The following is a 22,453-nucleotide window of genomic DNA, read 5'->3' as shown; positions in this document are numbered from 1 at the left end:
TGTCACAGGGAGGGAGGAAGCGGAAAGAAGATTGGACTTTTCTTTCTCAAACTTTTCTGCCGGTTTCCTCAGGTGTTGAGAGCAGACCGGGAGCTCGCTTTGGTCCCGGTCCTCCAACCCTGGGCCGGGGGAGCCCGAGGCCCGGGCCCAGCAGTCGCGGCCACGCGCTGTGCGTCTGTCGGGCGCGGCCGCGGAGCCCGGCGAGCCGGGAGCCACCGCAGGGGGCGGGAGCGGCGGACGGACTGATGGACACACCCGCTGGCACTCCGCCCCGGCCCGGCGCGCCGCTGCCGGGGATCCCTTGGGCCCGGGGAGCCGCGCGCGGTGCCTGGCCGGGGGCGCCCCGCCTCCCCCACCCTCCGCCCCCGCCCACTCGGGCGCCGGTGATTGGCTCCGCCCGCCCCTGGCTGCGCGCCGAAGCCCGCCTCCCTCGCAGCTAAAGCAGACGGTACCCGGAGCGGAGCGAGCCAGAAGGGAGCATGGTCCCCGCGCCGCGGCCGCGCCAACCCCCGCGCCGCCGCCGCCGTCCCCGCCACCGCGGATCTAGCCGCAGCTCCAGCCCCGGCCCCGGCTCCGCAGCGCCCGCCCGCAGCCCCGGCGATCGCCGCGCCTGAGCGCAGCCCCCGCCCGGAGCCCGAGCCCCGAGCCCGGAGCCAGCCCCAGCCCCGCGGCCGCCGCGGCTGCGGGGAGAGGGCGGGGGCGATGCTGCCGGAGCCGCCGCCGCCGCCGCCGCCTCGATGAGAGCCGCGCCGCACCGCGCATAGCCGCACAGGCTGACAGGCAGAAGGACCGACTTCCCTCTCCCAGGCATCCTCCCTGGGCTGCCGGGAGGCGGCGGCGGAGGAGGAGGAGGAAAAGGGAGAGAAGAAGGAGAGCAGGAACGCGAGGAGGTGGACCTGGATCCATTTCCTTCGGCCAGGACGCGAGCGGCCCCAGCTACCGCTACCCGCCGGCGCCGTCCCCTATCCATCAGCCCTCCTGCGCCCACCCGCGACCCCGGGATCTCTGCTCGTCGGGCCGGGGCCGGAGCGGCGCGGCCGCAGGTAAGAGTCGGGCCAGACTGGGGCTCCAAGGATGCGGCGCGGGGCCCCAGGGTCCTGGCGGTTGCTCGGGCCGGGTCGGGCTTGGGAGCGGGGCCCCGGAACCCGGAACGCTTGGCTCGGCTCTGGCAGCGGCGGCAGGAGCCTCCCGCGTCTGGACTCTCAAGGCTGCAGGAGCCCTTGCGCCTGCGCTGCTCCAGAGGGGAAAAAAGGGGGGAAAAACTTCCTGCCCCCGGGTGTGTATGCAGGGGGCTGCCTGGGGGTGCTGCCTCGGCAGTGGGAGATGCTGGAAGGGAGTGGGACCCCCGGCCCCGGCAGCCCCCGGCTGGGCCCGGCAGCGCGCGCCCCTCTCTTGGCCACCTCCCCCTGCGCGGCCCAGGGCCCCGGCCGGGCTGGGGGCCAAGAGACAGTGGAGGGCTGGTCCCTGGGGTGGCCGCGCGTTCTGCCCTTTGGGGAGATTCGCGCCGCTGTGCAGCGAGAAGACAGGTGGTGGTTTCTGCCCCCTCGCGTCCTCAGACCTCACATTGGGGAACCGGGTTTCTTCACTGGATCCCAAGTAACTTTGGAGGTAGAAGAGCTTGAAAACCGTCGAGAGGGAACCCGCACAGATTTTGTTGTAACCCCTTCCACACACACACACATATACACTTCCCCCGACACCTTGCCAGCGCGTTGCGGGGGGTGGGGGGTCGCGCGGAAAGGATAGCTTCGGGGGTGGCGAGGGGCGAGAAGGTGGTGTCGGGTAAGGAGGGGTTGTTTATGTGTGGGATAGTGGACCAGGAGATGCGTAGTGTGGGAGTGTGGACGCGTGCCCCGACTGCCGCGGGGGATGCGGGCTGGCCACAGGCTCACGTCCCGATCTCCGTCGCCTGGAGCAGGCAGAGAGCTCGAGGGTTATTTGCGGTCGCGCGCCGGTGGCCGCGCTGGGCAGCATCGGCCCCGGGCCCCAAGGGAGAGGCATGCTCGCCTCTGGCCCGAGCGCGGAGCCAAGAGCTGGGGAGGTCCGAGGCGGCTACCAGAGCAGGTCGGGTCTGCGTTGGCTGGGGAAGGCGGGGACGCGCTGCCTGCCTGCGGCCAGCCGTCTCCGCGGAGGGGGTGGTGGCAAAGCGCGAGTCTCAGATGCCTAGGTCCGCCTGCTGAGAAGCCAGTTGTCGTCCCTGGGCTCTGGAACTGAACGGCAGACTCGGTCAGTTGGCAGGTTCTCCTGTGGGTCCCCAGGGATGCTGATGGGTGAAGAGCTGCCGCTGCTGCCAGCCGTGACACTCTGCGAACATTCCCCTCTCTCCCTGTGGTGCTTGCGCCGTGGCGCGCCCCAGGCAAATCGTGGAAGCAGGTATTTATGTAGCATTAGGCGAGACCTCGTCGCTGGAGGGACTAGACGTTGAGGACACCGAGCTGCCAAGCTGCCGCTGCCCTCGAAACTTCCACGCATCAGCTCGGGGGACATTCATGCTCCACTGCTGCAGGCTCAAGACCCTTACCAACTGAGCGACGCTGGGATTCGGACTCCTCTTGCAGTGACAGATCTGTCCTGATTACAGCTGTATTTATTCCTAATTTCGGTCTCTTTAAAGTCATTTGTCTAGTCACTATAGAGTTCTTTCCTAAGCCTTGTGGTCATCTTAGCCTTGGGAGGGCAGATTTGAGGAATTATTTCAGTTTAGAATGAATAACAAGAGATTTAATTAGCCCACCTCATTCCTGATTATTTTAATTAAAGAGGAATTGTAAACTAACTTTTTAATTTTTTAAGTGGGAGAGTGTTGAACAATTTTGTAGATTGTTCATCCTGACACTTATAGAAAATGTGTTCCCTATTCATAGGTGAATACTTAAAGGGTTGGTTGGAATGCATGTATTTGATTAATCACACCATATAGGTGTTTATAAAGATATGGAACTGTGTGCTGCCAAAGAATATAGTCTCAGTCCCATACATTGTTCTGGAGTGCATTTGATGTATCACCTTGCTGTAAATCAGGGAATTTCTCACATATGTACCCTCAAACCCTATATGAATTTGGTGACGTTTAAATTGGTTTATAGGTTGATGCATTGGACCAATTTTAATAACTTTTTTGCACAAGCATCTTATAAACCATATTTGTCCATGATCAAGAAACATTTTATTCTGTTCAGTCTCTCCATTTCTAGTGCAGTTATGAGAATTTATAGGTCTCCAACTTTCATTTGTGAGCAACAATCCAAATGAAATACCTAGAGTTTTACTGAAATAAAATATCCTATGGTAGCCATGGTAACAAATAGATTAAGGGTTATTGGTTTTCAACAGTATGTAATGGGGAGTGGGAACTCAGTGTTGTGTCTCTTTAATTATGTTTCTAAATGAGGGGTGGTCATACTTCTAGCACTCAGTGTGGGAGATAAGCCAGACCAGAATTCAGTTTTGTGAGAGGTTTATTGAAACAAAGACTAGTAGAGCCCAAGAGGATGACTTCTGCTAACTGCAGCTCCTCATATCCGGGAACAAAATGGATAAAATCTTTTTTGTTTTTTTCAAGTAGATGAGAATTGAATCAGTCCCTTTAAGATTAGAAATTGTATTTCACTTATAAGCTATTACCAAAGGAACCTTTAAATCTAGCCCCTGTTTTCTAGGAATAAACATGTTAGAAGTGTGGATGGAGTGTCACAGTTGTTATCAACACCTGTCAGTCTAAGTGAGGCATATCATTAGTCTATTCAAATCTTGCCTATTTCAATATTCATGCATTTCCATGGTGATCCATTCCGTTTTTGTTTACTTAGTCAACCTTATAAATCTTTGGCATCAATTTCAGTTGTGCCATCTTTTTTTTCCTTTCGTTTATCAATTGATTTGGCTGTGAATCATTCCTAGTTTAAAGCGTTTCCTCCCCCCCCCCCCCCCCCGCCCCCATGGTTTCTAAAAGTTTACACCATTCCCAGATACACACAGATATAAAGGGGTTAAATTTTTTTCTGATAGAGTCAAATAATACCATCAATGCTAATGTAGTTTTTTAGCATCTTGTTTTGTGTGTGTGTGTGTACGTACGCGCGCATGGGTTATTATAATTTTTTTCTTCCTGCAGGTTTACTGTAAAACCTTCTTGCTTTATGGACCGGTGACGTCAATTCAATCCAGCAGAATGGAATAATGGAATAAGTTTTTCCTCCTTCTTTTTTTTCCTCTTAACCCCATTATAGTTCAAGGATTCTTTGTGTCCTCTACTCTGTCTGGCTTGGTGAGACTTCAAGGCTGTGTATTAGAGCAGGCCTTACCTTCTAGGATATTTTCTCTTCTAGTAGGACCAACGCCAGAAGGTTCAGGGATATCAGAAGGTTTTCCAAATGTAATATGCATTTCGTCACAGCACATATTGTCCCTAGGATCTCAGGAACATTATATGTCCATGGAACAGACAGTTTTACTTAAATGCAAGTGATAATTTTGCTCATCTGCTTTCAACTTGGCTTTCTAATGATGCAATCCCATGCTAATCACAGCCTGTATATTTCAGAAATATCAAGGCAAGCATTAGCACGCTACTGACTTATTAGGATCGGGCAAAGTAATTGGAACACTTAAGTTCAAAGTCAGATGAAGAAATGGAATTATAACCAACCTTGTGATTCTATAATCAGTCAACTAAGTGCCTACTTGGGGGTAGGAGGAGGAAGAAACACCGTAAATGAGAAATCCAGTCCTTGGTTGCTGTGGATAAGGACAAACCAAGCAGTTACCACATAAGACAACTAGAGAAAAAGAAATCTCTTTGTGGACAGATTAAGCAGATATTCCCAGGCCTTTCTTATTAGCTTTTACTGTGTTAGGTACATAACAGTCGTAAATGTTTAGAAGTGGGAGGATATTTCTACTTTGTACAGAAGATCTGGTCATTTGATTATTGCTCAAAAAAATCTAGGCTCATCTCCTAATATGCAAAAAAAAAAAATGGGTTCATAATCCCTGGAAAGTACTTTCATTTGCAGCAAATTCAACTGAGAAATGGTCTTAATAATTTTTGTTAAGAATCAAAAGTGTGTCAGAATTCTTTACCTAAACCTTGGATCAGAAGTGATGAGATCTGGACCATCCTGAAATCAAAGTCTGTAGTTCTTCCTACAACAGATACACACTTGTCTCCCAAAGTCTGAGGTCAGAAAATAGCAAAATTGAGGCTGCAAATTAAGAGGAGGCAAGTTTATCACTGGAAGTAGAAACAGAATTCTTTTGAGAAATGAACCTCACTGTTTGGAGATATTTCCTTCAGGGTGGAAAGGTGGGGAATTCTTGTTTCTTGCGGGACCAGTTAGCTGCTGCATAAAATTCAAATGGTTCAGACAACTGTGGAGCTCTTGAGCTGCAGGGGTAGATGATGACTCAGAAGCTGGAACAAGAACCATGGAGCATGGGTACAGCCAGGGATCTGGTTTAAGCTGAGAGGACAGTTCCCCCGATGTTGAAAGGCTACCACTGGCCCCACAGGTGGCCATTGTTATAATTTCTATTATAGACATTTGAAATTTTTAAATCAGTGACCCATTTTAGGACACATGAAGCACACACGTGCATATTCATATGTACTCTGCCACTTTCTTTTTTAAATTCTCATTTAAAAAAAAAACAAAGTTTACCATCTTAATCATTTTTCTTCCTACAGTTCAGCAGTACTATTCACATCGCCATGCAATGCGTCTCTAGAATTTTTCCCTCTTGCAGTACTTAAAGTAGACTACATAAACATCCATTCCCATTCTCCTCTCCCCCCAACCTGGCAACTACTGTTCGCTTTTCTGTTTCTATAAATTCATCTGAAATAGATATCCCACGTAAGTGGAATCACACCTTATTTGTCTTTTTTGTGACTGGCTTATTTCACTTAGCATCTTGTGTTCAAGGTTCGTCACATGCTATTGCATATAATGGGATCTTCCTCCTTTTAAAGGCTGAATAATATTTCATTGTGTGTATGTACCACACTTTGTTCATTCATTCATCCATGGATGGACATTTAGGTTGCTTACACCTCTCAGCTATTGTGAGTAATGTTGCTTTCAGTTCTTTTGGATATCTACCCAGAAGGGGGATTGCTATATTCTGACTTTTAACACCAACAAATGCTGGTCTTTTGTTGTAAGAGACTTGGTAGGAATGCAGTCAAACAGGACATCAAATGATGAATGCAGTGGATGTTACTGGAATTTGTTCTTCCTTTTCTGTGTGTGCATTGCCTTGCAAGTCTCTCCAGTCACTTATGCTTTGCTTCAGGACTTTCCTGTGTTGCAGTAATATCACAGAATGGGTAACAGCAGGGTCTTCTGGTCAGAGTTGAGGTCCGGTTACTGGTGCCTAGTAACTTTTTTAAAAAAAATATTTATTTTTAGTTGTAGTTGGACACAATACCTTTATTTGTTTTTATGTGGTGCTGAGGATCGAACCCAAGGCCTGGCACTTGCTAGGTGAGTGCGCTACCAATGAGCTACAACACCAGCCCTGGTGCCTAGTAACTTTGACCTTGGAAATATCTTTTTCTCACTAGGCCTTGGTTTTGTGAAAATGAAGTTGATTATAGTACTGTCCAGGGTGGTTGTGAGGATAGAAGAAGGAACCCCAGTAAAGCCTGCATCCCAGAGAAGGGCATTAGGAAGGAGAGCTTAGGGGAGCATCAGTGGAGGGGGAAGCAGCAACCCCTAGAGATCTCAGCAGCAGTGGGCACCTAGCCTGCCAAATGTTTTATGGTATGCCAGGGTATGTATACATATGTCTTCAATGAGTCTCATTATCACTGCTTATTCTGGAAAGCATAGGAGATTTGCATCACAATTCCAACCATTAAAACTATCCTTCAGTTGATTTGATGTATGAACTTTTTAATTCTTTTTTAGTATCATAATTTTAGAATTGTCATGGATTTTAGAGGTCAGCTAATCTACCTATTATTCAATCACCAAACCTTTATCAAGCCCCAATAATATAATAATAATAGCTTCCAGTTATGGCTGCCCACTATATTTTAGTACTTTACATATATTATCTCTAATCCTCATATCTATGCGGCGAGGTAGGGATTATCCACACTTTACAAATGAAGATGAGGCTCAGAGGTAATCAACTGGCCCAAGGCCACAAATTTAGCCACGTTGTACAGCTGGGTTTGAACACAGATCCGTCAGTTTTATCAAACTGTTTGTGTGTGTGTGTGTGTGTGTGTGTGTGTGTGTGTGTGTGTGTGTGTGTGTTTCTCTGATACTCCAGACTGGGTCTCAGTGCATCTACCACTTTACACTGCCTGTTATGTACGAGATACTTTGTTATCACTGCTAATTAACACTTTATATAAAATAATTCCAAGAGGGAATGTGAACTTTAGAATATTAACCAGGTCTGACCAGCATTCATGGTACTTTTTGGATTGACCCAGCTGCTTCCATTTATTCTGGTTCCTGGAAGACTAAAGAGGAAAAACCTTTAAATGCTTGAATGGCATCTGTTTCTGTACTGAGCCAACACAGTAAATAAATAGCAAATCCAAGAGTTAAAAACAATGTAGAAAGGGTAAAGCTGCATTCAGACCTACCCAAACTGACCTGGACTTGTTTGGTTTTACATGTCAGGTCCCAGGATTCTTTAGTAAAAATGTTAGCCTGGAAACATTTATGCCTAGAGAAGGTATCAAGTAATAAACATCAAAGCTTACTGAGTGGATTTTTGTTTTCACTGAGTAGCTGTGTAGTTACATGTTCTGGGTTTGTCATGGTGTGGAATTTTAGATGCTATATTTGGGGCTCCCTCTATTAAATATGCTTGTTGATGAATTCTAACTAATCTAAATGGAATCTTCTAGGATTTATGACTTGAGACTTTGAAGACTAATTTTTCTCTTGGAGCCGCGTCATTCCAGTGATAACTTGGATCCATGTGGCACTTTGGAGAATCGACACCAAGTCCGTCTTTAGAACATGCTTACTTATAAGGTGTCATTCTCCAAGTAGATTTTAAAATTTGTGGTATTTCACAGAAGCATCATTTTAAAGAAATATAAAACACTTGGAAATCACAAAGACAGCTACTGAGGGGCAGTAACACTATATTTGCCAACATTTTCTGTCCTGTTTTTACTCTTGACATTAGTTGTTTCTGGAGACAGGTAGAGAGTATGAACTGAGCCTGGAGCACACACCACAGGAACACTCCCTGTTTTAATCCTTGCAACCCAGGTCCAGCCAGACTCAGCGGCAGAAAGGCACCGTGACGGTGTGGCCAAGTAATTGCACAGGAAGTACCCAGAAGTGGCTGCAGAAGGCTGCTGTCCCTGAGCAGGCCCAGGCCTCTCCTGTGGGCCCGTCCATCCAGCTACACCTCCTCCCCTTTCTTCCTCCCTGGCTTATTTCTACAGGAAAGTAAAATCAAACACGAGGCTTCCTTGTCCTTAAGGCATCCCTGCGAGGCTCTGAGAAGCAGTTTGAGGAGCAGAGGCCGTGAGGGAAGACCTACAGGAAGACTCTGCCTTTCTGTTTTGTGAAGAGCAAACGCTAGTCAAAGGCTTAGACCAGATTAGAGACTCAGCTGTTAGAACATTCATGCTTTCCTTATGGTCATTTAATAATATTAGGAGGTGATGGGGAATAGAGGAAATTTGGATTTTTAAAAAAGAAACAATTTTACCTTTCTCTTTTACCATCTCTTTTCAAATCTTGCAGCTGTAGGCACTCACTTTAGGATCAAAACCATAGCTGCACTTCACTTCCCGGGGACCCTTAATGATACATATCCAGCCCCTGGAGCTTCTAAATGAATATAGATTCAATACACATTGACGGAGAAGACACCGTGGAAAGAGCACTCCCTTTCTTGTGACATCTTGTCTGTGGCTCACCCCGTGACCTGGGCGGCATGGTTCCCATTTTGTGGATGACAAAGCATTTACTCAAGTTCAGACCCACTAACATGGGTGATGGGGCCGGGGATGTAAAAGTCTATCCTTCACACTGCCCATGGAGGAAAGAGAAAACCAGATGCCCTTTTATGTGGTGTATAAATTGCTTATTAAAATAAGAGGGTAATCCCAGGGTTCGCCACATTGCTCACTATCACAGGTGACAATAGGAAGTCAAGGTCCATCTAATCTTCTCTGAAGGTGTGAAATACATGCAAAGAAACAGAGACCCGTCAGCGTGATGCCGAATACCTTCACACTAGAACTGACTGCCATCGTCTTTGTAAACTGAGCAGAAGCTCAATTCTGAGTTTCTCGACAAGTCTTAGTTCTCACTGACTTTCTTCTTCATGGTAGTCAGAAAGCTCCCAGGGCTGTGCTCACTTGAATATAAGACAGTTGAATATTTGAAGATTAAATTCAGTTCCTGCTTGCAAAGTGATTAAAACGATGCCAGCACATGCCGAATTGTGGGAACCAGTGGTTATTTCTGGACTATCTCCGGAGTTGTGATCCATGAGGGCAAGGACTGTCTTTATCTTTAGCCTTGGGCCTGGCACATGTCAGGTATTTATTAACAGGATCCTCTGGGGACTGCCCAGTCTAACCAGGAAACCCATGGATAATAATAGGTCCAGAAATTTCCTGAGAAATTATAAGACAGTTCAGAACAAAGAGAACTGCATTGTGAACACTGCTGCAGCTACAGCCCCTGGGGCCAGTCTCTCCAAGCCAGCAGAGAGGAGTAGAAAACGGTGGTACTCCAGGCACAGTCCCACACTGGTGCCAGTCCACACTGTTCCAGTCTGGGCCAAGATAAATTGAGAGTGAGCATTTAGAAACTAGGATTGCCTTTAACATTGCCTTGGCAGCCAAGAGCATGGTCCAGGCCTCCTCTCCGTGAACAAGGCATAGACCGGGCAGTGTCCAGCTCACGTGGTAAGTTACCAAGAGAGTTGTACACAGTGTGAGCTGTGCCTTACCCATGCATGGCGAGGCCCTCACTTCAGTTCTTGAGAGATTGCAAATAAATAAAAACCAAAAACTGGAACCTTCATCAAAGATAGGGGTCGAGAGCCCAGTGGAAACATAGATGCAGTTGTCTTCACAAAGCCTGGCCAGGGATTTTAGAATACTAGGGACTGGAATCCCTCATCAGTGAGGGTGACTTTGCCACCACTGGGGGAACAGGTGGGCCGACTCCTGTCTAATCCACTGGTTGCAGGGCTAGCTGCCTGGTGTCTGCTGCCCAGAACATGATTGTCATTTTGGTTCTTCACTTTGTTTTAACCCTTGCAATCCAGGGTCTTCACTCAGGAACCTCGCAGTGTACCCACCCACGTCCATCTAAAGGCCATTTTGTTGCAATACGGCACTGTTCTGGCCTCTTGGGACAAAGCTAGGTTATTTTATCATTGATCTAGCTTATTGGAGTGATGTGAAGAAATATCAAATAACCTTCCTCAGAAAACCACACACAGGTTTTCTGAACGAAAACAAAGTGCCACAAAATTTGGGAAGTGCGAGTGCCACATTTGGAAGCTGGGCTGGTCAGACCAGGAGGCTACCTGCAGCGTGAGTGGCTGGCTGGTCCCTCTAGTGAGGAGACTGCTGTAATCTACTCGGTTCATGCTGTTCCAACCAGCTTTAATCATCAAAACTGAAATAATATTCAAACTGTGAAACGAACATAGCTCTTGGTGAAGCCTCCATGTGCCGAGGAAAAGCGTCAGAGCGTCTGGATCTACCAGGCCACATGCTGGGAAAAAGGAGCTCCTGGATTGTGTCTCAAGACGTGGGGCAACTGCCTCTTTCCACCAAAATGTGATTCTTCTTTCTTCCCTCGGGGGAGAAAAAATGATTTTCATGAAAACCTTGTTTCATGGAAGTCAGTTTGGCGCTCTCTGTGTAGTTGCCACCTCCCTGTGACACCCCTAGGTTTAGAGGTCCGGTGGTGCAGGGGACGGGGCTGTCTGGAGAGAGGGGATGTGGTGGTGAGACCTGGAAGGCACCAGGGACTGGGACACAGGAGGGGAGGGTTGCAGGCAGAGCCACATCCAGAGGGCAGCTCATGCTGCTGCTGTGTGGCCACATCCCAGGGCAGGGCCACAGCCCTGGTTTCCAGAGGAGGGCTGCGATGAGCACCCTGCGGCTCCTTTTGTGCTGTCCCTCACATCTCTGAGTGACAAGGGGATTTCAGAAGGATGGCCCTGCTCAGATTTCCGCCTAGGAATTTAAAGCTTCCATCTGATTCTGCAGAAAACACTCTCAACACACACCAAAACAAAATGAAGCAAAACAGAAAAATGGGGTTTGTGTTTCTGAGGAGTCCTACGGGAGGCTGCAGGAGGGGACGGACACTCACCGAACGATGAAGTCACAATTTGAGAGCTGTAACTGTCGCCGTTTTTATTCCTGCTTGCCTCCCAGAATGCCTGCTCTCCAGAAGCATTTTTTGATTTTTGAAGTAAACACCTGGGCCGGGTCTGGGCTCCTTGGTCCTAGGAGAAGCAGGAGATGGTTGCCTGTCTGGCCCTTGCTTCTGTGCTGGGTGTGACCCATGAGCCACTGGGGGTGGAGCGGAGAAGAAGGGACATCAGATTTATATCTTGGGACTGAACGTGTGAGGGAGAGCAGGACTTGGTTCCCAGACCTTCACAGTTACAATGAAAACCTTTAACTCAGCAACATATGAACCAATTAAAAAATGGCCAAAAAACTTGAATAGATATTTCTCCAAAGACGATATGAATGGTTAATAAACACTTGAATAAGATGCTCAACATTACTAATCATTAGGAAAACGCAAATCAAAACCACAATAAGCTGTCACTTCATACCCGTTAGAATGACTATTTGAAAATGAATGGAGCAAAAAAAAAAAAACAAAACCAGGAAATAGTGAGCGTTGGTAGGGACATGGGGAAGCAGGAACCTTTGTGCTCTGCTCGTGGAGATGCAAACTGGTGCAACCCTCTGCTATAGCAGTTTTCAAAAAAAACTAAACAGAGTTACCACACGATCCAGGTACACCCCCAAAGAAGTGACAGGTGGGACTGAAAGAAGCCCGGGTGGCTTGTAGCACAGTATTCACGATAGCCCAAAGGTGGAAGCCACTTAAGTGTCCATCAATGGTTGAACCAAAGTGCAGTCTATACATACATGCATTAGAATATTATCCAGCCTTGTAAAGGAAGAAACCTCTACATTTCTGAACCTTGAGGATATAAGGATAAGTGAAATACACCAGGCACAAAAGGGCAACTCCTGTATGATTTCACTCCTGTGAGGTACTTAGCGTAGGTGTCAAGTTCATAGAAACCGAAGCTAGATGGCGGTTGCCAGGGGCTGCAGGAAAGAGTTTGTGTTTAATGGCTACAGTGTTTCAGTTTGGGAAGAAGATGGTCTGGAGATGGAGGGTGGTGATGGCTACACAACAGTGTAAGTGTACTTAATGCCACTGAATCGTACGTTTAAGAGTGGCTAAAATGGTAAATTTTATAGTAGGTGTATTTTATCACAATAAAAAGATAATACATTTCCAAACATATCCCCAACTGATTTTTCTTTGTAAAATTCACTTAGGACAAAAAAAAAATGCATTCAACAATTCAACAGTTCTTATAGGGCCCTTGCTGTATATCTCACCCCATGCTGGGCATTTATTCATCTATTTATTTATTTATTTAAGTTATAATAGTTGAGGTAGTACAATGAAACCCACAGACTTAAATGTTCAGTTCACAAAAGATTTTTAATAATTGCATGTACCTGTATAACCAAAACAAGATAGAAAAGCATTTTCATCATTCCAGAAAGTTCCCTGAGCCCCTTTCTAATCAATCCCCCTTCTCTCCACCCCAACTACTTTCTTATTCGACTCATTGGATGACGGCAAACCCAGAGGTGAAGGTCTCCAGATAAAGGCGTTTCGTTGATTTTCCTGGGAAGAATGACAACCAGTAGACCAGACACTTGTTTTGCCATTAAGCAGATTTCTTCCCTGAAGGCCATCCTGCAGGAAGCTAAATCACCATCAGGAGGCTGCTTGCTGACTTTGCACTGGGGACAGGGAGTTGGCAGATGGCTGTATAGGTCACTGTCCCTGAGAGATGATAGCCTGCTGCACCCATCCATCCCAAGCCCAGAAGGTCACCTGCAGAACTAACCAGATACCTGGGCAGGGGAGGGTAGAGCAGCCTCTCTGGGTTACAAATACATCCCCAGCTCTGCTTCTCCCTTTCTGGTTTGGAGCCTTGGGGCTGGATGACGTGTTATTTAGTCATTTTGGTGACTTTAGTCTGGAACTGAAGCTCAAGGGCCCAGCTCAGCAAGTAGGGGCCTTATGAGTCCTGCCCACCTACCTATGGGCACAGGAGACCTGGGATGGAGAAAAGACCTGCTCTCTAAGTGAATCATCTCCCTAAAGTGGCTGGACTGGCAGGATGGTGCACTGCTAAGCAGAAGGACTGCCCACTAATTCCAAGCAACTCCTTTCTGGTGGCCAATGTCACCCTCAGTTCCCCTCTTTCCTTTTCCTGCTCTAGAATTTTTCTACCCAGTTCCGATCCTGCCGGTCCTCACAGCTTCCTAGGTGGCAGTCCCCTTGCTCCTTGGGATTTCCTGGCACCTTTGGGGCTCCCGATGTAACAGCTGCCTGGAAGTCCCAGCTGACCTGACCGGGAGCTCCCAGGGGGAAGTGATTGCCTCACCTTTTGTTTATATCCCTTTGCTGGTTTTCCTATAAAGATGTAGGCCAACGCTGGGCGCATTTTACAGTTTGAACCTGTGAGGCACAGAGAAGAGGATGCCATGTCTAGGACTAGCCAGGCAGAGCTGGAATTGGACCCCAACCACCCAGCACATGAAAGAGTGTCAGGGAACCGTGCAAGGACCTCTGGGTGAGGGACTGTCTCTGGAGAGTCCAGTGCTGCTTCCAGCTGTTCTGGGTGGAAGAGTGCCAACCCCATAGCATTTTCTCTCTGGCCCTGTTGGCTATTGTCACATGCAAATAGTGATGATTTCCTAAATCTGACCTGATAAGGGATCCCTGCACTAGGGCGTGAAATGACTGTGCATCTGAATCTGAGCCAGGAAAGATAAGAGTCTTTCCAGGACACTAACCTCATGTTGTTAAAACCTTGGGGTCCCTGGTGAAAGCCCAGCCTCTGTTTGGCTCCCAGGCCCCTCCTCCCTCTCCTAGGTTACCTTCTGTCTCCCCCATCCCCACCAATGGCTGACTGCCATTGAACCCCACAGCCTGGCTTGTGTCGGGGAGAGCCTGTTCTCTGATATGTGCTTGGCCACAGGGACACTGGCCTCAACATCGTTCTTTGGTGGTTCTGTTGATCAGGAAACCATAGGAAAATTATTAAAAAAAAAAAAAAAAAAACTTCTTTGGAGGTTGAGAATAAAGTTCCTAAAGTGACTTTATCATAAGTTTGGTCATTTGAGGTAATAATTTTTAATTAAGAAGGAAACTTGGTTAACTAAAAGAAAGTAGAGACGAAAATATATGTTATATGATCAAGCATATAAAAACAGAGGACATAGAGAAAAGGCTGAAAATACACCATCATGTTAACTAACTGTGGTCATCTTTGTACTCTTAAATTTTCCAGTTCTTAAAAAATAATCAGGGTGTTTTTCATTTTTGGAAAATAAGATTTACCTAATCAGGGAAAGAAACCTAATATTAATAGCAAGGTTAATTCTGCTACTTCTTTCCCCTCCCAGGGAGAGCAATATGTGTTTGCATACATGCCCACATTAATACTAACAGAAATAGAAAAAGGGCAGGTTGTAACATAGAAGAAATTTTAAACAACCAGTTTTTAAAAGGGGGAGAAGAGCAAAATGGTTTTCACATAATCCCTTATACAAAATGTCCCTCACAAACTTTGATGGGGCAAAGGGGAGGGAGGGGTGGGAAGGGGGCAGGGGAGGAGGAAAGATGGTGGAATGAGATGGACATCAGTAGGTACATGTATGACTGCACATATGGCGCCACGCTACATCATGTCCAACCATAGAACTGAAAAGTTGTGCTGCAGTTGTGCACAATGAATCAAAATGCATTCTGCTGTCATATATACCTAATTAAAATAAATTAACTAATAAAAAAAGAGTTTTAAAAAATCTCCCTCACAATGAATCTCAGACTGCCCTTAAAAAAACATTCTCGGAAATCTGCCCCAACTTGGGCTTCTTGGGGTCTTTTAAAAAAGTGGCTAAGCCAGCCTTCAAATGTAAAAGCCTGCCGTGTGAAACACCATTCTCAAATAACTGTGCCCCCAAGTGGTCGCATGTACCTGTAAGTTACATCCAGTAAAAAGGCCACAATTAACCAGGCCCTGGACTTCAGAGTGTGAAATTTAATAATACCGATGAAAACAACAATACACTTTTAAAAAGACAGAAGTCAGGGAAAGATGAAACTCGTGTGTGTGTGTGTGTGTGTGTGTGTGTGTGTGTGTGTGTGTGTGTTTGTGTGTGTGTGTGTGTGTGCGCGTGCGCGCAGAAGAGAGAGCAAAAGACAAGGAAGAATTTTCTTGATGTTTACCTTCCTGGTGCCCCTCCCAGAAAGTGGAGGGGTGCATGCGCATGAGTGCGCACGTCTGTATATGTTTTTATTTGCAAAGGGGCCAGGCCAGAAGAACTGGGAGAAGGTGTGGGCAGAGCCCTCCCAAGAATTCGGAAGCCTTGGCATCGTCTTTCTCAGGAGCATCCTCCATGCCTTTGATGGCCTGCTCCTCTGCAGCAATAGCTCCATGATAGTCCCCTTGGCAGTCTGCCAGAGGCTGTAAGCGTACAGAGAATTGTGTTTTAATAGAAGGCTTTACCTCTGATACAGATTTAAAATGAGGAAGAAACTTTCTGTACCTCCGCCAGAGCGAAATGCATTTTGCTTCCTGTGAAATGCAGGTGATTACAAGCTCATCTTACATAATTTTATTATTTTCAATTGCTGCCCGTCAATCTCAGGTGATGGGTTCCTGGGAGCAGAAAGGAGGCAGATTCTGGGTGATGATTAGGGGGGAAAAAAAAAGTCACCCAGTCATTATCAAATTGCACAGAAGTTTAGAAAAGAGAATAATTATCTTTCTGACGATGCTGTTGAAGATCTTCAGAAACCGCTAACTTCGACGTGCAGGAGTGAATTGAGGACTGCTTAGCGGTCTCTTGGAAAGCATATTTTCGCTTTAACAAAGGGCTGAGGTTTGAGACTTTAAAAAGAATCTTTGAATCTAATAAAGGGATTCTCTTGTGTAACCACATTTTCAGATGACTGCGATGCTACTGAGGTGGCCCACTGTCACGCCCACAAGAGGGCATTTTCTCATCAACTACTGCAAAGATGATTTGTTTTTAAAGGGACGCTAAGAAGCCTGGGGAGAGGAGAGTGTTAATGGGAAGGGAAGGAGGACATGGAGAGCTGCTTGCCATTGAGTCCTTGTCGTCTGCTTCCACTTAACGTGTCCTGCCGATGCGGGAGCCAACGCTACCGGCCAGGCCAGGAATTTTGCTCTGTGTTTACTTATTGGGTTTTTAATGTCTTATCCCCACAATGACTGGGGACCAATGGAATCCTTCACAAGAGTTGTCTCCAGGCACAAGATACCCCATGCCAGTATATAGCTGCCCCCATCCATGACTCGGAGGCCAAATTTGATTTTCTAAGATTTTTCAGACCCACCAGAGCCCAACAGCACAATGAGCCCATCAGTTCTCTAGATCCAAGTTCCTTCCTTTATACCTACCGAGTACCTACCCTCTGTCCACACTGAGCCAGACTAAGCCTGTCCTCAAGGAACACGCATCCTCCATCAGGAGACTTGACAGAAAAAAAGGGAGACAAACGCATTCTAGAGGGCAATGTACGTCACGGTAAATGCTCTGCAGAAAGACAATGGTGATAAGGAAAAGAATAGCCATGTTGGATTGAGCAGTTAGGCCCGCTTCTCTGATGAGTAACAAATTGATACTCTGATTTCAACTGGAATCAGCATTATTTGTTACTAAGGTAATAAATCCTTCAAATTCTCTTTTTCTCAGAATTCATAATGTCCTCTATTTTATGGACCTGGGAACCATGAAAACAAACTCGTGTGTTAAATGACATTAAAGAATTACCCTCTACTAAAAAACAACACATATGTATCACCAGATTAGGAAGGATATAACCTCAGAATATTGGAGAGGGAAATTAATTTTGTGTTTGGGTAAAATTGGCTACATTGTCTGGAGTTTTCTGGGTTCTGGTGGACTATGAGGATTTCTTATTGAGTTGGTTCTGGTCAGAGGCCAGCAGGCCCTATTCCACAAGTCCTGCTCATGATACCTTCAGATTTGTACGCAGCCGCCAGGTATCTCTGTGGGCACCAGTTCTGCCAACCTGCCCAGTTGACAGCCACAGCATAGGAGACCTGAGAGCAGGAGGAGGCATGCCATCCCCCCAGGGTTCTGCAACCCCAGCCCAAGAGCCATGATGTCCTTAGAGACCTATGTGAGAGTTTCTGAAGCCAAGAGTCAAAGCTTTTCTTTGAACACTTGCTTTGAGAGATTGAGCAGTATGGCCTGGGCAAATCAAGGAGTGCTTCACAGGGGAGATAAGCCTTGAACTTGGCTTTAAAGAACTGGTGGTTATGGAGCTAGGGTTGTAGCTCAGTGGGAAAGCGCTTGCCTAGGGCATGTGAGGTACTGGGTTCGATCCCCAGCACCACATTAAAAAAAAAAGAAAAAGAAAGAAAAGAAAGCTATCTTGTCCTTCTATAACTAAAAAGAAATATATATATATATATAAAAGAACTGGTAGGTATTAGAGGAGCTTGGATTAGAATAGGTGACACATTCATTTTTTTTAAAGTTAATGTGGAATATATTTTGGTAACTGAAGCAGTATCCCCATATAAAGATTTTAGACATAACCAAGTAATAATATCTAATAACCTATCATCTAGAGATTTCTATTGTTAATATTTTATTGTACTTTTTTCCAATCTTCTTCTGGCTTTGCATTTTTGTAATAGTTAGGAACAGGCTACCCATGAAATTTTGCATCTTGCTTTTTTTACTTGAGTGTATGATGAATATTATCCTGTGTTATTAAAAATCATGCTTAACCATCGCAGTCGAATGGCTGTGTGGTATCCCCTGGTGAACTCCCGTGGCTGCAAATTTTTCTTCCTGTAACACTCTTGTGGTTATTCTTCTATATCATTTTGTTCACATTTTTGGTATCAGACAGATCTGCCAAGACACAGCTCTGAGGGTAATAGTGGGCATGTCACACTATGCACCGAGTTCTCTGTCTATACATGTCAAATGAAAATAAGACTACCAAGCTCATAGGCTGGTGGTGAAAGTTGTATGATGTCATGTTTCAATAGAGTTCTGGAAACAGAATTTCCAAGGCTTTAATATTCTTTTCAGTTGTAGATGGACAAGATACCTACCATTTTTTTTTAATATTCTTTTTAGTTGTAGATGGTCAAGATAGCTTTATTTTCTTTATCTGTTTTTATTTGGTGCTGGGGATCAACCTCACATGCCTCACATGCCCTAGGCAAGTGCTATCCCATGAGCTACAACCCCAGCCCCATTTTTAAAAATTATATAACTCTCCAATTATAAAAGTAATGTTCTTTATGAAAAAATTTTTTAAAAGAAAACCATGTTATAATCTCATTACTCAGAGTTGAAAAACAATTAACATTTTAGAATCTATTATTTGTCACTTTAGCAGAATTGGGATCACGTTACATACACACATATATCATTTGTCTCCGGCTTCCCCCCTCCCTTAATCTTGTATTGATTTTCCTTTGTCATTACTTATGCAGAAACATTATCTTAGAAAGTTGTGTTTCATTATATTCTGTTATATTAATGTGTCATATATTATTTAACTAATTCCTGTGGTTTGATATTTAGATAATTCAGTTATTTGCTAGTATAAAATAACATGGCAGCAAGATGTTGTTGAACAAATGTCTGTGGACATTTTGGATGATTTGTTTGGAATTAATTCCTGGAGCTGGTTATTACCACACAAGAGCTGGACATATACTGAAGATATTGGTCTGTGTTGCCCCTGAGAGACTCTGCTATTTTACTCTCCCACAAATGGCATGGAAACACCCATTTTACCCGACTTCTGCCTATAGAATTTTTTTCCTTAAGTTGTAGCCCATTGGGTAGGTGAGTGATGGTATTTTGTGGCCTCAATTTGTGCTTTCTTGATTACCAGTGGACCACAGCATTTGTTTCTTGTATATCGACATTCCTGTCCTTTGCCTCTTCTTCTATTTATATTTATCTTTTTTATTATTGATTTGTAAGAGCTCTTTATGCATAAGAGGATATTAACCTTTTGGTGTAATGTTGGAAATATCTTCCCAGGTTCGCCATTTGTCTTTTAAATTCACTTATGGTTTCTTGGCTACGTAGAAGCCTTTATTCTGCACGTCCTGTTCATCGGTTGTGTTTGGTTTTTGTTTTATTTTATTTTTTTCCCACTTTGATGTTTCCTCTTGTTTTTATGCTTTAAAAAATCCTTCCCATTCCTGGCTTTAGATATCTGTTCATTTGCATTTTCTTCTGCTTGTTCCACGATTCATTTTGTAGATTCGACTTTTTATCCTGTTCTCTCATTTTGTTCTGAGATACAAGAGGAATTTAACTTTTTCTTAATAGCTCATTCTTCTAGTTCTGTTTAGTGAATGATCTTTCTTTCCCTGCTGATTTGAAACACTATCTCTCATGCACTAAATTCTCGTAAACTAGAGCGTGTTTTCAGGCTATTTATTCTGCTTCATCTGACCTAGTACTAAACCACCTTGTTTTAATTACAGACACTTTACTTTTGTGTTTTAAAATCCAGTAGTACAGGTCATCTCTGTTATTATTTTCTAGGACATTTTTTGACTACTATCTCTGGCACATCTAGCATCCCAGATGAACTTTGGAATCATTTTTTCCAAGCTAAAAAAAATACCATGTTGAGTTCACTTTACACAATATCTGCCTGAATTAGATGATAGCTATAAATTGATTATTTATAAAGAATTGACATCCTGCCTACAATATTGAGTCTTCTCATTCAGGAATGTGTTCTTCATTTACTCACTCTGTTTATTTGAGTTTACTTTCATATCTCTTTGTAAACATCTGTGGTTTTCTTCCTGAGAGCTCTGCACTGTTCTTAAAGACGCCATTCCTAGTTGTTGCAGGGAGAAAGAGATCTGTCTGTCCCACTTTCCTTTCGAATGAGTTATTAATGATAAGAAAGCTGTTAATTTTTGTATTTTTATTTTATTTTTTAAAAATATTTATTTTCTAGTTTCAGGTGGACACAATATCTTTATTTTACATTTATGTGGTGCTGAGGATTGAACCCAGTGCCTCGTGCATGCTAGGCGAGCGTGTAACCACTGAGCCACAACCCCAGCCCCTGTGTATTTATTTTACATCTTGCCAGGTTACTGACCTTTCTTATGGATGGAACTGTTTTTCGAGGCTTTCAAAACTTGCAGATTATTTTACTCAATGATTGTATGTTCAGCCCATAGTATCCAGGAAAGTTTATATTATTTTCAAGAATCTTCATTGATTGGGAGGAAAATGGCATCTCGTTATGTCTTATATGCCATTTCAATGAAATTTCTTCCTGACTCTAAATGTGAGTCCTGATGATATAATTTACTTGGAACTACAGTCTCGGCATCCATAATGCTTGCTTTTAGGCCTCTTCGGAAGCAAGAGACAGGCCTGGTGGCCCCCAAGGGCTGAGGAGAGCAATCTTCATTTAAGTGTTTGGGGTTCACAGCCCTGCCTTGTGGGTGGAGTGAGAAGAACTGAGCATAAATAATAATTTGAGCGCTCACTGGAGACATAGGCCCCAGACTGATTGGGGAGAACCTTGAGCTTCACTTGGCCCAGCTGTACACCAACAGCCAAACTTGAGTGTGAAGAAACAATTCGACATTACCTGCCCCACTGTGGCTCCTGGGGGGACACCCAAGATTTCCGGGTACAGTACAAAGATAACCCCACAAAGTGAGCAAGGGAGAAGAGAAAGGCCGACCAGAAAAACAACTGGAGTGTCGAGACACTTCAGTCTCACAGCTGTACCCAGCTCCCATCACGTTGTCATCTTCTCCAAATGCAGGCCTTCTCGCTCAGTCATGGGGAAAGGAAGGATTTCTCCTACCCCGGTTCTCTCTAGCATATGGCTGGAGGTGGGGGCGGAATCTCCCCACGTCCCCACACAGACGGCTTGTGAATGTACCGATCGTGTGCATTTCCTCTGTTGGACGAACAACTCATCTTTTACTCTTTGCTTTTTATGCCAGTTTGAGAAAGTTGTTTTTCTCCCGTTTGAAAAAAATCTTCCTCGGAAGGAATATGTTGCCATCAGCAGTTCCTCCGTGTTGTAACCGTCTCCTGTGAAACCAGACTGGAAGGCAGCATGTCGTCCCTCCATAAAACTCCAACCCCTTACTCGTTGGTTCAGCGAATACCTGAGTGCTGCCCGCGTGCTGGGCACTGTACATGGTGCTAGAACTGGACAGTGAGTGAGAATGGGCCTGGTTCTTCCCCTCATGGAGTTTCCAATCTGGTGGGAGAGACAGATGTTTATCAGAGAGTCCGGGAACCATGAAGGAAGCTAGGCTGTGCTGTTGCAGGGAACCTTGTCTCATCTTCCATTCAGAGAGTAGGTGGTGACTGATCTGGGATTTAAAAGAATTGTTAACTCTCAGATTTAAAAGGAAGGGCGGGGCAGGAATGGTGGGTTCCACGAGGAAGGGAAAATGGGTAGGAGAGAGTATGGTACCTTCAAGGGAAGTCAAGAAGGCCAGGGAGGCTGGAACTGAGGAAGCCAGAAAGAAACCAGAGAACGAGGCAGGGAGACGCCATGCAGGGTCTTGTCGGTGACATAAGGGGTCTTTGTCTTTATTGCAAAAGTACAGATTGACTTTGGTGGTTTGGTAAAGATGGCTTTTGCTACCATATGGGTACTCCTGAAGAGCGCTAAGGGAGAATATGGGCTGTAGCTAGTGAGGACTACAGGAACCCAGGCCACAGTTAGTAGCAGCTGTGGGACCAAGGCCATGGTGCAGACAGACAGGCCGACGAGCAGTGAGAGGACCTCTGGGCAGCCAGGGCGGAGGGGTGTTGAAGGTGGGGAAACAAAGGAAAGGATGTGTCCGGAGTGGAGGGGTTGCAATTAAAGGCATTGGAGATGCTGGGGATGGGTCAGGTACGTTGGAGAAGATGGAGTTTTGTTTGGAACCAGGTGTAAGGGTCCTGAGACATGGCGAAGCAGGTGGCAGGTAGCTAGTTAGGTATGTGGCTCTTGTTTAAAGGTGAGATTGGGGTCAGAAATGCACATTTTAAGGAATCATTCACGTTAGTTCCAGGGAGAAAAAATGTTGGTGGTTAGGGACAAGCTATTGGCCCCTGTCCTCTTGGGACCCCTTGTCAATTCTG

The 22,453-nt window shown here is 45.5% G+C and overlaps 1 protein-coding gene across 1 annotated transcript in view; it reads left to right on the top strand.

Annotated features, from left to right (window-relative positions):
* The first annotated feature begins 440 nt into the window (after positions 1–440).
* The window catches only part of Klhl29 (kelch like family member 29), a 279,732-nt gene continuing 257,719 nt past the window's right edge, over positions 441–22,453 (top strand). The window contains exon 1 of the mRNA XM_078029612.1: positions 441–1,043. The gene's annotated coding sequence lies outside the window, so the exon portion shown is untranslated. The remainder of the gene's footprint in view (positions 1,044–22,453) is intronic.

The sequence above is a fragment of the Ictidomys tridecemlineatus genome, chromosome 12, assembly GCF_052094955.1.
Source record: "Ictidomys tridecemlineatus isolate mIctTri1 chromosome 12, mIctTri1.hap1, whole genome shotgun sequence".
Classification (NCBI taxonomy): domain Eukaryota; kingdom Metazoa; phylum Chordata; class Mammalia; order Rodentia; family Sciuridae; genus Ictidomys; species Ictidomys tridecemlineatus.
The sequence above is the reverse complement of the archived record's forward strand: the minus strand, read 5'-3'. Positions and strand labels throughout refer to the sequence as shown.